At 46.5% G+C, this 13,591-nt stretch overlaps 1 pseudogene; it reads left to right on the forward strand.

Annotated features, from left to right (window-relative positions):
* Positions 1-362: 362 nt before the first annotated feature.
* The window catches only part of LOC112068461 (growth arrest-specific protein 2-like), a 46,245-nt pseudogene continuing 33,016 nt past the window's right edge, over positions 363-13,591 (forward strand).

Raw genomic sequence — 13,591 nt, forward strand, 5'->3', positions numbered from 1 at the left:
CTAATTGAGTGACTCAGCTACATTCTACAATTCCCATACTGGGGTATGTGTTATGGCTGCACTATCCAGGGTCATCTACAGGCCTCCGTGGGAACGACTGGTAGAGGAGGATGGACTGGGACCGGTATAGGAGGATAGAAAGGGACCGGTATAGGAGGATGGCCTGGGGACCGGTAGAGGAGGATGGCCCGGGGACCGGTAGAGGAGGATGGCCCGGGGACCGGTAGAGGAGGATGGCCCAGGGACCGGTAGAGGAGGATGGCCCGGGGACCGGTAGAGGAGGATGGCCCGGGGACCGGTAGAGGAGGATGGCCCGGGGACCGGTAGAGGAGGATGGAAAAGGATATATGTGCAGCGGAAGGATGGATAGAAAGAATAAGAATCAGGAGACAGTTAGAGAGAGCAGGTCTGTCTTGTCTCAGTCTTTGACCCCTCTCCGCCTCTTCTATAGGCCAGTGACGTGGAGGTAACCACGATGTGCAGCCTCTGAATCCCAAGCAGGTAATTGGCCCAGGCCTGACGGACTGGAGCAGTACAACCAATGGCTGACCAGCCGCCATGAAGCCAGCCTTCTGCCATTAAGGAAGACCTGGCCCTGTGGGCTCACCAACATGTTGGGTAAGGATTGTGGTTTGATTCCCGCTGGGGCCACCCATAAGAACATGTATGCACTCACTGTTGTAAGTTGCTTTGGATAAAAGTATCTGCTAAATTAATGTATTATTATTATTGACCTCTATGGAGAGCCCTTGATGTGGCCGGTGGTCTAACCCGGTCTCTAGACAGACAGGGTCTCTAACCAGGGTCTCTAGACATGCCAGGTCTCTAGACAGGTCTCTAGACAGGACCAGTTCTCTAGACAGGGTCTCTAACCAGGGTCTCTAACCAGAACAGGGTCTCTAACCAGGACAGGGCCTCTAGGCAGGGCAGGGCTCTAGGCAGGGCAGGGTCTCTAGGCAGGGCAGGGTCTCTAGGCAGAAACAGGTCTCTAGACAGAACAGGGTCTCTAACCAGGACAGGGTCTCTAGACAGGACAGGTCTCTAGGCATGGCAGAGGTCTCTAGACAGGGTCTCTCGACAGAACAGGTCTCTAACCAGGGGTCTCTAGACAGAACAGGGTCTCTAACCAGGTCTCTAAACCAGGACAGGGTCTCTAACCAGGACAGGGTCTCTAGACAGGACAGGGTCTCTAGGCATGGCAGGGTCTCTAGACAGGGTCTCTCGACAGAACAGGTCTCTAACCAGGGTCTCTAGACAGAACAGGGTCTCTAACCAGGGTCTCTAGACAGGACAGGGTCTCTAGACAGGACATTGGTCTCTAGACAGGAACAGGGTCTCTAGGCATGGCAGGGTCTCTAGACAGGACAGGGTCTCTAACCAGGGTCTCTAGACATTGCCAGGGTCTCTAGACATGCCAGGGTCTCTAGACAGGGTCTCTAGACAGGACCAGTTCTCTAGACAGGGTCTCTAACCAGGGTCTCTACTCAGGACAGGGTCTCTAGACAGGACAGGGTCTCTAAACAGGGTCTCTAACCAGGACAGGGTCTCTAGACAGGACAGGGTCTCTAGCCAGGGTCTCTAACCAGGACAGGGTCTCTAACCAGAACAGGGTCTCTAACCAGGACAGGGTCTCTAACCAGGACAGAGTCTTAACCAGGGTCTCTAGACAGAACAGGGTCTCTAACCAGGTCTCGTAGACAGGACAGGTCTCTAACCAGGTCTCTAGACAGGACAGGGTCTCTAGACAGGACAGGGTCTCTAGACAGGACAGGGTATCTAGACAGGGCAGGTCTCTAGGCAGGGCAGGGTCTCTAACCAGGGTCTCTAACCAGGACAGGGTCTCTAGGCAGGGCAGGGTCTCTAACCAGGGTCTCTAGACAGAACAGAGTCTCTAACCAGGTCTCTAGACAGGACAGGGTCTCTAGACAGGACAGGGTCTCTAGACAGGACAGGGTCTCCAGAACAGGACGGGTCTCTAGGCAGGGTCTCTAGACAGACAGGTTCTCTAGACAGGTCTCTAACCAGGTCTCTAGACGGATAGGGTCTCTAGACAGGGTCTCTAGCCAGGACAGGGTCTCTAACAAGACAGGTCTCTAGACAGGGTCTCTAACCAGGGTCTCTAGACAGGACAGGGTCTCTAGACAGGGTCTCTAATAAACATGTCAGAAGATGAAAGTGAACAAAGGGCAGACCAGTCAGTTAGTCTGCAGGCTGTTGCAGCAGACCAGTTAGTTAGTCTGCAGGCTGTTTCAGGAGACCAGTTAGTTAGACTGCAGGCTGTTTCAGGCAGACCAGTTAGTTAGACTGCAGGCTGTTTCAGGCAGACCAGTTAGTTAGACTGCAGGCTGTTTCAGGCAGACCAGTTAGTTAGACTGCAGGCTGTTTCAGGCAGACCACGTTAGTTAACTGCAGGCTGTTTCAGGCACCAGTTAGTTAGCCTGCAGGCTGTTTCAGGCAGACCAGTTAGTTAGACTGCAGGCTGTTTTCAGGCAACCAGTTAGTTAGACTGCAGGCTGTTCAGGCAGACCATAGTTAGACTGCAGGCTGTTTCAGGCAGACCAGTTAGTTAGACTGCAGGCTGTTTCAGGCAGACCAGTTAGTTAGACTGCAGGCTGTTTCAGCAGACCAGTTAGTTAGTCTCAGGCGTTTCAGGCAGACCAGTTAGTTAGCTTGCAGGCTGTTTTCAGGCAGACCAGATTAGTTAGACTGCAGGCTGTTTCAGGCAGACCAGTTAGTTAGCCTGCAGGCTGTTTCAGGCAGCACCAGTTAGTTAGGCTGTTTCAGGCAGACCAGTTAGTTAGTACTGCAGGCTGTTTCAGCAGACCAGTTAGTTAGACTGCAGGCTGTTTCAGGCAGACCAGTTAGTTAGCTTGCAGGCTGTTCAAGCAGACCAGTTAGTTAGACTGCAGGGGGCTTGTTCGGCAGACCAGTTAGTTAGACTGCAGGCTGTTTCAGGCAGACCAGTTAGTTAGCTTGCAGGCTGTTTCAGGCAGACCAGTTAGTTAGACTGCAGGCTATTTCAGTCATGGGGCTGTGACTGAGCATAGTTCAGGAAGCAGTTTGATGTTGCTGCCTGATTTGCAATGCCGTGTAAAGCATATCCTATTCATGCTGGTTCAAATACATGGAGACATTGAACAGAAAATCATCTGTGTTACATCATAGTGTTTACTAAGTTTCACCTTAAGGCCTATCTGATATATTGTTTATTAAACATGCAAATTAGCTGATATCTCATTCCGGAYACTGGATGAAGTCAGYCTAAATATTTTGGTTTCATTTTGTTAAGACACTGGACTTATACATAGCAGATTGTGACTTTCGGGAAATGGCAGTTAAAGACGAGTAAACTGAATTTAGACTTTTACCAAACACCTATTTGGACCCGATCAACATCTATCTCTTCAAAGTAAGTCACGAGATACATAGAGTTCAGTTTGTAACATTCTCTATGAAATTAGYTGTATGTCCATTTTAAAGTGGTTACAATTCATGAATTGTACTATGATAAACTAATGAAAATAGACTTTCATAGATTTTTTCATAAAATATTAATAACTTTTATTATTAATACTAATATTAATGGATCAAAATACAAAAAAACCTCAAGATTTAGAAATGGATGCAAAAATGTTTGTAGAGCTTGGTGCTTGCAACACCAAGGTTGTGGGTTCGATTCCCACAGCGACCAGCACGGAGAAAAATAGTGTGAAAATGTACTCACTGTAAGTGGCTCTGGAGCGGCTGGTAGCCTAGTGGTTAGAGTGTTGGGCCAGTAACCGAAAGGTTGCTAGATCTAATCCCCGAGCTGACAAGGATATGGATATGTCGTTCTGCCCCTGAACAAGGCAGTTAACCCACTGTTCCTAGGCCGTCATTGTAAATAAGAATTTGTTCTTAACTGACTTTCCTAGTTAAACAAAGGTTAAATAAAGAAATACAATTAAAATAAGAGCGTCTGCTAAATGATTCACTACTGTTAGTGGCTCTGGATAAGAGAGTCTGCTAAATGATTCACTACTGTTAGTGGCACTGGATAAGAGAGTCTGCTAAATGATTCACTACTGTTAGTGGCCCTGGATAAGAGAGTCTGCTAAATGACTAACATGCAATGTAACCCTGTGGTACCTGGTCTTAAACACCGGGGATGAACTGTGGAGGGAAGGCCTGTTTGCTGTCCGAGTTTAACGCGCAGATACCTTTTTGTAGCCTATTCAGCTCCAGCCATTATTCATTATTCCCTTTTAATTTGTATGATTCTCCCGGTCTTCCTGTTTTCCTGTTGATCTGGAGACCGTTAACAAACGTTAACGAGGCCAGAATGGAGAGTGGGTCACACACGCTTTGAAACTTCTCCTCCTAATTGAATAATTGCTATTATTAGCATCTTTAGTTGCCTATGTACGAAGGAAGAGTTCAGCTGTAGACTACTGATAATTGCATCATGTAGAGTTGTTAGAAGTTCAACTAACTATGTAGAATCATCACTGTAGGAGTTGTTTTGAAGTTGCTATACTGATCTGTATAATCATCATGTAGGGTGTTTAGAAGTTCACTTGTAGACTACTGTATAATCATCACTGTAGGAGTGTTTTGAAGTTCGCTGTAGACTACTGTATAATCCATCACGTAGAGTTGTTTGAAGTTCGCTGTAGACTACTGTATAATCCATCCCTTAGGAGTTGTTTTGAAGTTCAACTGTAGACTACTGTTTATAATCCATCACTGTAGGAGTTGTTTTGCATGATCATTGGTCCGTATACCAGCAGCCTCCTTATTCCAGGAAGTGCTTGTCATCAGTATATGACGTTTCATCCAATCTGACCCTATAGAAGACCCATCTACTTATCTGTGTCAGGCCGTGTGTGTGTGGTGTTGTGTGGTGTGTGTGTGTGTGTGTGTGTGTGGTGTGTTGTGTGTGTGTGTGTGTTGTTGTGTGTGTGTGTGTGTGTGTGTGTGTTGTGTGTGTGTGTGTGTGGTGTGTGTGGTGTGTGTGTGTGTGTGAGTTGTGTGTGTGTGTGTGTGTTCGGGCCCTATCTGTTAGCTTGTGTGTGTGTGTCGGCCCTATCTGTTAGCTGTGTGTGTGTGTGTCGGGCCCTATCTGTTAGCTGGTGTGTGTCGCCCTATCTAGCGTGTGTGATGTGTCGGGCCCTATCTGTTAGCGGTGTGTGTGTGTGTGGGCCCTATCTGTTAGCTGTGTGTTGTGGTGGTCGCGGCCCTATCTGTTAGCTGTGTGTGTGTGCTCGGGCCCTATCTGTTAGCTGTATGTGTGTGTTGTGGCGGCCCTATCTGTTAGCTGTGTGTGGTGTCGGGCCCTATCTGTTAGCTGTGTGTGTGTGTCGGGCCCATCTGTTAGCTGGTGTGTGTTGTCGGGCCTATCTGTTAGCTGTGTGTGTGTGTCGGGCCCTAGTCTTAGCTGTATTGACGCCTTTGTCTGTGTGTGTCGGCCCTATCTGTTAGCTGGTGTGTGTGGGTGTCGGGCCCTATCTGTTAGCTGTGTGTGTGTGTCGGGCCCTATCTGTTAGCTGTGTGTGTTGTCGGCCCTATCTGTTAGCTGTGTGTGGTCGTAGGCCCTGATCTGTTTAGCTGTGTAATGTGTACTTGCGGCAGCCCTATCTGTTAAGCTGTGTGTGTGTGTCGGGCCCTATCTGTTAGCTGTGCGTATGTGCGCGTGCACTTGCGTGTCAGGCCCTATCTGTTGGCATAGGGTAACCAGCTGAGGTGTGGCTTCTCTGAGGTGTGGCTTCTCTGAGGTGTGGCTTCTCTGAGGTGTGGCTTCTCTGAGGTGTGGCTTCTCTGAGGTGTGGCTTCTCTGAGGTGTGGCTTTTCTGAGGTGTGGCTTCTCTGAGGGTGGTTAGCCTGGGGGTGGAGGGTGAGAGGAGACGAGAGTAAAAAGACACATCACACTGTTTATCTAGCCTTGCTTGTGGCTCTCTAGCCTTGTGGCTCTCTAGCCTTGTGGCTCTCTAGCCTTGTGGCGCGCTAGCCTTGTGGCGCGCTAGCCGTTTGCAAAGAGCCTTTTACTGATAATCATATTGTCCTTCATGATTACCTACAATGCAGAATGTTCATCTGCAGGCTAAACGGCACAATACAAGAGAGTAAGAGTAATTTGTCTCTAAAAACTGCATGTACATGTCAGATCCTCAATGAGAGAGGGGAAGGGGACTGAGAATAAGGCAGGAGCTTATAGAGGGTATTACCCTCTCTCTGTCTCTGTGTGTCTCTGTGTGTCTCTGTGTGTCTCTGTGTGTCTCTCACTCTCTCACTCTCTCACTCTCTCACTCTCTCACTCTCTCACTCTCTCACTCTCTCACTCTGTGTCTTTGTGTCTCTCTCTCACCGTGTCTCTCTCTCTCTGTGTCTCTCACTCTCTCTCTGTGTCTCGCTCTCTCTCTCTCTCTCGCTGTGTGCTCAATTACCACATTTGGAACTCATTAAAACTCTGGAACACCTCCCTTTACCCAAAGGATGAAGACAGAAATCCCCGGAGGTTTGTGTTCCACAGTTAGACACCCCACTGCCACCTCCTCCTATTGCAGTCAGAATGATCTAACTGAGAGGGAATGGACGTCTGGACGCCAGTCAACTAGAAAGACCACATGTTGATCACTGTTCTATCTCTGCTGCATTGTGTGTGTGTTTGTTCTGTGTGGGAAGTGTGTGTGTTCTCTGTGAAGGATAACGAGGTGTTACTATGCAGCATGCCAGCTCTGGCTTGTTCAAACTTTGTCTTTGTCTGCTCTTATGTTTTCAGATGTTGTAGGAACTATGGGCTACTATTAGAACAGTGGGCTACTATTAGAACAGTGGGCTACTATTAGAACGGCAGGCCTTAAGGCACGGGCCAGGTAGGGCCTCTAGGCAGGGCAGGGCTAGCGGGAGGTCTCTAGGCCAGAACAGGGTCTCTAGACACAGAACTGAGCGGGTCCTAACCCAGGACAGGTCTCAACAGGACAGGTCTCTAGCATGCAGGTCTGCATTTAGACAGGGTCTCTCGACAGAACAGGGTCTCTAACCAGGTCTCTAGACAGAAACAGTCTCTAACCAGGGTCTCTAACCAGACAGGGTCTCTAACCAGACAGGTTCTCTAGACACGACAGGGTCTCTAGGCATGCAGCAGGTCTCTAGAGGGATTCTCGACAGAACAGGTCCTAACCAGAGGGTCTCTAGACAGAACAGGTCTCTAACCAGGGTCTCTAGACAGACAGTCTCTAGACAGGACATGTCTCTAGACAGACAGGTCTCTAGGCATGGCAGTCTCTAGACAGGACAGGTTCTCTAACCAGGTCTCTAACATGCCAGGGTCTCTAGACCATGCCAGGTCTCTAGGACAGGGTCTCTAGACAGGACCAGTCCTCAGACAGGCGGGTCTCTAACCAGGTCTCTAACCAGACAGGGTCTCTAGACAGACAGGGTCTCTAAACAGGGTCCTCTAACCAGGACAGGGTCTCTAGACAGGACAGGGTCTCTAGCCAGGTCTCTAACCAGGACAGGGTCTCTAACAGAACAGGGTCTCTAACCAGGACAGGTCTCTAACAGGACAGAGCTCTAACCAGTCTCTAGACAGAACAGGGCTCTAACAGGGTCTCTAGACAGACAGGGTCTCTAACCAGGTCTCAGACAGGGAACAGGTCTCTAGACAGGACAGGTCTCTAGACAGGACAGGTATCTAGACAGGCAGGGTCTCTAGCAGGGCAGGTCTCAACCAGGGTCTCTAACCAGGACAGGGTCTCTAGCAGGCAGGGTCTCTAACCAGTCTCTAGACAGAACAGATCTCTAACCAGGGTCTTAGACAGACAGGTCTCTAGACAGGACAGGTCCTCTAGACAGGACAGGGTCTCCAGACAGGACGGGGTCTCTAGCAGGGTCTCTAGACAGGACAGTTCTCTAAGACAGGTCTCTAACCAGGCTCTAGACGGATAGGTCTCTAGACAGGTCTCTAGCCAGACAGGTCTCTCAGACAAGACATCGTTCTAGACAGGGTCTCTAACCAGGGTCTCTAACAGGACAGGATCTAACAGGTCCTATAAACATTCAACATAGTAGAAAGTGAAACAAAGGCAGACCAGCCAGTTAAGTGCTGCCAGGCTGTTTCAGGACAGACCAGTTAGTTAGTCTGCAGGCTGTTGCAGCAACAGTTATTAGAACGGCAGGCTGTTTCAGGCCAGACCAGGTAGTTACACTGCCAGGCTGTTTCAGGCCAGACCAGTTAGTTGACTGCAGGCTGTTCAGCAGACCAAGTAGTTAGACTGCAGCTGTTCAGCACGACCAGTTAGTTTAGACTGCAGGCTTTTCAGGCAGACCGTTAGTTAGCTCATCACACCAGAGCCTGCAGGCTGTTCAGGCAGACCAGTTAGTTACACTGCAGCTGTTCAGCAGACCAGTAGTTAGACTGCAGGCTGTTTCAGGCAGACCGATTAGTTAGACTGCAGCTGTTCAGCAGACCAGTTAGTTAGACTGCAGGCTGTTTCAGCAACCAGTTAGTAGACTGCAGCTTTTCAGGCAGACCAGTTTAGTTAGTCTGCAGCGCGTTTCAGCAGACCATTATTAGCTGCAGGCTGTTTCAGCAGACCAGTTAGTTAGACTGCAGGCTGTTTCAGGCAAGACCAGAGTATGTTACTGCAGGCCGTTTCAGGCAAACCAGTTAGTTAGGCTGTTTCAGGCAGACCAGTTACTTATACGCAGCTGTTTCAGGCAGACCAGTAGTTAGACTGCAGGCTGTTTCAGGCAGACCAGTTAGTTAGCTGCAGGCTGTTTCAGGCAGACCAGTAGTTAGACGGCAGGCTGTTTCAGCAAGACCCCAGTTAGTTAGACTGCAGGGCTGTTCAAGCAGACCAGTTAGTAGCTTGCAGCTGTTTCAGGCAGACAGTTAGTTAGACTGCAGGCCTATTTCAGTCATGGGGCTGTGGACTGAGATAGTCAGGAAGCAGTTTGATGTTGCTGCCTGATTTGCAATGCCGTCTAAAGCATATCCTATTCATGCTGTTCAAATACATGGAGACATTGAACAGAAAATCATCTGTTTACATCATAGTGTTTACTAAGTTTCACCTAAGCCTATCTAATATTTGTTTATTAAACATGCAAATAGCTGATATCTCATTCCGGATACTGGATGAAGTCAGTCTAAATATTTTTTTTCATTTTGTAAGACAACTGGACTTATACATAGCAGATTGTGACTTCGGGAAATGGCAGTTAAAGACGAGTAAACAGAATTTAGACTTTTACCAAAACACCTATTGGACCCGATCAACATCTATCTCTTCAAAGTAAGAGTCACGAATACATAGTTCAGTTTTTGTAACATTCTCTATGAAATTAGTGTATCCATTAAAGTGTTACAATTCATGAATTTACTATGATAAACTAATGAAAATAGACTTTCATAGATTTTTTCATAAATATTAATAACTTTTATTAAAACTAATATTAATGAATCAAAATACAACAAAAAATCTCAAGATTAGAAATGGATGCAAAAATTTGTAGAGCTTGGTGCTTGCAACACCAAAGGTTGTGGTTCGATTCCCACAGCGACCAGCACGGAGAGAAAATAGTGTGAAAGTACTCACTGTAATGGCTCTGGAGCGGCTGGTAGCCTAGTGGTTAGAATGTTGGGCCAGTAACCGAAAGTTGCTAGATCTAATCCCCGAGCTGACAAGTAAAAATCTGCGTTCTGCCCCTGAACAAGGCAGTTAACCCACTGTTCCTAGCCGTCATTGTAAATAAGAATTTGTCTTAACTGACTTTCCTAGTTAAACAAAGGTTAAATAAAGAAATACAATTAAAATAAGAGCGTCTGCTAAATGATTCATACTGTTATGGCTCTGGATAAGAAGAGTCTGCTAAATGATCACTACTGTTAGTGCACTGGATAAGAGAGTCTGCTAATGATTCACTACTGTAGTGGCCTGATAAGAGAAGTCTGCTAAATGACTAACATGCAATGTAACCCTGTGTACCTGGTCTTAAACACCGGGATGAACTGTGGAGGGAAGGCCTGTTTGCTGTCCGAGTTTAACGCCAGATACCTTTTTAGACCTATTCAGCTCCAGCCATTATTCATTTTCCTTTTAATTTTATGGATCTCCGGGTCTTCCTGTTTCCTGTTGATCTGAGACCGTTAACAAACGTTAACGAGCCAGAATGGAGAGAGGGTCACACACGCTTTGAAACCTCTCCTCCAATTGAATAATTGCTATATATTAGCATCTTAGTTGGCCTAATGTGACGAATAGAAGAAGTTCAGCTGAGACTACTGTATAATCCATCACTGTAAGAGTGTTTTGAAGTTCAACTGTAGATCTACTGTAGAATCCATCACTGTAGGATTGTTTTTGAAAGTTCCTGTAGACTACTTATAATCCATCAGCTTTAGAGTTGTTAGAAATTCAACTGTAGACTACTGTATAAATCCATTCACTGTAGGAGTTGTTTTGCATGATCATTGGTCCGTATACCAGCAGCCTCCTTATTCCAGGAAGTGCTTGTCATCAGTATATGACGTTTCATCCAATCTGACCCTATAGAAGACCCATCTACTTATCTGTGTCGCCGTTGTGTGTGTTTGTGGTGTGTGTGTTGTTGTGTGTGTGTGTGTGTGTGTGTGTGTGTGTTGTGTGTGTGTGTGTGTGTGTGTGTGTGTGTGTGTGTGTGTGTGTGTGTGTGTGTGTGTGTGTGTGTGTGTGTGTGTGTGTGTGTGTGTCTCGGCCCTATCTGTTAGCTGTGTTGTGTTGTGTCGGGCCTATCTGTTAGCTGTGTTGTCTGCGTGCACTGGTGTCAGGCCCTATCTGTTGGCATGGTAACGCTGATGTCGTGTGGCTTTTCTGAGTGTGGTTTTCTGAGGTGTTGGCTTTTCTGAGTGTGGTTTTTGAGTGTGGCTTTTCTGATGTGTGGCTTTCTGAGGTGTGGCTTTCTTGAGGTGTGGCTGTCTCTGGTGTGGCTTCTGAGGTGTGCTTGTTCTGAGGTGTGCTTTCTGAGTGTGCTTTCTGAGGTGTCTTCTGAGTGTGCTTCTCTGAGTGGCTTCCTGAGGTGTGGCTTCTCTGAGTGTGGCTTTTCTGAGTGTGCTTTCTAGGTGTGTGCTTTTCTGAGGTGTTGCGCTCTCTGAGGTGTGCTCTCTGAGGTGTTGCTTTTCTGAGGTGTGGCTTTCTAGTGTGGCTTTTCTGAGGTGTGGCTTTCTGAGGTGTGGCTTTCTGGGTGTGGCCTTCTCTGAGGTGTGCTCTCTGAGGTGTGGCTTCTCTGAGTGTGCTTCTCTGAGTGTGCTTCTCTGAGGGTGCTTCTCTGAGGTTGGCCTCTGAGGTGTGGCTTCTCTTGAGGTGTGGCTCCTAGGTTGCTTCTGAGGTAGGTGCTGAGGTGCTTCTGAGGTTGGCTTCTCTGAGGTGTGGCTTCTCTGAGGTGTGGCTTCTCTGAGTGTGGCTTCTCTGAGGTGTGGCTTCTCTGAGGTGTGGCTTCTCTGAGGTGTGGCTTTTCTGAGTGTGGCTCTCTGAGGGTGGTTAGCCTGGGGGTGGAGGGTGAGAGAGACGAGAGTAAAAAGACAACATCACACTGTTCTAGTTGCTCTCTAGCTGCTGGTCTGCCTTGTGGCTCTCTAGCCTTGTGGCGCCTAGCCTTGTGGCGCGCTAGCCGTTTGCAAAGAGCCTTTACTGATAATATATTGTCTTCATGATTACCTACAATGCAGAATGTTCATCTGCAGGCTAAACGGCACAATACAAGAGAGTAATTTGTCTCTAAAAACTGCATGTACATGTCAGATCCTCAATGAGAAGGAAGGGGACTGAGAATAAGGCAGGAGCTTATAGAGGTATTACCCTCTCTCTGTCTCTGTGTGTCTCTGTGTGTCTCTGTGTGTCTCTGTGTGTCTCTCACTCTCTCTCACTCTCTCACTCTCTCACTCTCTCACTCTCTCACTCTGTGTCTTTGTGTCTCTCTCTCACCGTGTCTCTCTCTCTCTGTGTCTCTCACTCTCTCTCTGTGTCTCGCTCTCTCACGCTCTCTCTCTCTCTCTCTCGCTGTGTGCTCAATTACCACATTTGGAACTCATTAAAACTCTGGAACACCTCCCTTTACCCAAAGGATGAAGACAGAAATCCCCGGAGTTTGTGTTCCACAGTTAGACACCCCACTGCCACCTCCTCCTATGCAGTCAGAATGATCTAACTGAGAGGAATGGACGTGCGACGCCAGTCAACTAGAAAGACCACATGTTGATCACTGTTCTATCTCTGCTGCATGTTGTGTGGTTTGTTCTGTGTGGAAGTGTGTGTGTTCTCTGTGAAGGATAACGAGGTTGTACTATGCAGCATGCCAGCTCTGGCTTGTTCAAACTTTGTCTTTGTCTGCTCTTATGTTCAGATGTTGTAGGAAGCTATGGGCTACTATTAGAACAGTGGGCTACTATTAAACAGGGCGCTACTATAGAACTATAGAATATGGCTACTATTAGAACTAGGGCTACTATTAGAACTATGGCTACTATTTAGAACTATGGGCTACTATTAGGGAACTATGGCTACTATAGAACTATGGGCTACTATTAGAACTATGGGCTACTATTAGAAACTATGGGCTTACTATTAGAACTATGGGCTACTATTAGAACTAGCTGGGCTACTATTAAACTATGGCTACTATTAGAACTATAGAACTATGGCTACTATTAGAACTATATAACTATAGGCACTATTAGGAACTATGGGCTACTATTAGAACTATAGAATTGGCTACTATTAGAACTATAGAACTATGGGCTACTAATTAGAAACTATTAGAACTATGGCTACTGTTAGAACTATGGGCTACTATTAAAACTATATGCTACTATTAGAACTATTGGGCTACTATTAGAACTATGGCTACTATTAGAACTATTAACTATGGGCTACTATTATAACATGGGCTACTATATAAAACTATGGGCTACTATTAGAACTATGGGCTACTATTAGAACTATGGCTAACTATTAGAACTATGCTACTATTAGAAGCTATGGCTACTATTAGAACTATGGGCTACTATTAGAACTAATGGGCTACTATTAGAACTATGGGCTACTATTAAAACTATGGGCTACTATTAGAACTATAGAACTAGCTACATTGAACTATGGGCTACTATTAGAGAACATATAACTATGGGCTACTGTATAAACTATGGGCTACTGTTAGAACTATGGGCTGACTGTTAGAAACTATGGGCTACTATTAGAACTATATGCTACTATTAGAACTATGGGCTACTATTAGAACTATTGGGCTACTATTATAACTATGCGGGCTACTATTATAAAAACTATGGCTACTATTATAACTAGGGCTACTATTATAACTATGGAGACTACTATTAGAACTATGGCTACTATTAGAACTATGGGCTACTATTAGACACTATTAGAACTATGGGCTACTATTAGAACTATAGAACTATGGGCTACTATTAGAACTATAGAACTATGGGCTAACTATTATGAGCTACATTATTAAGAACATGGGCTACTATTAGAACTATTAGAACTATGGGCTACTATTAAACTATAGAATATGGGCTACTATTAGAATAAGTACTTACTATTAGAACTATGCGCGC

This window comes from Salvelinus sp. IW2-2015, unplaced genomic scaffold (genome assembly GCF_002910315.2).
Source record: "Salvelinus sp. IW2-2015 unplaced genomic scaffold, ASM291031v2 Un_scaffold537, whole genome shotgun sequence".
Classification (NCBI taxonomy): Eukaryota; Metazoa; Chordata; class Actinopteri; order Salmoniformes; family Salmonidae; genus Salvelinus; species Salvelinus sp. IW2-2015.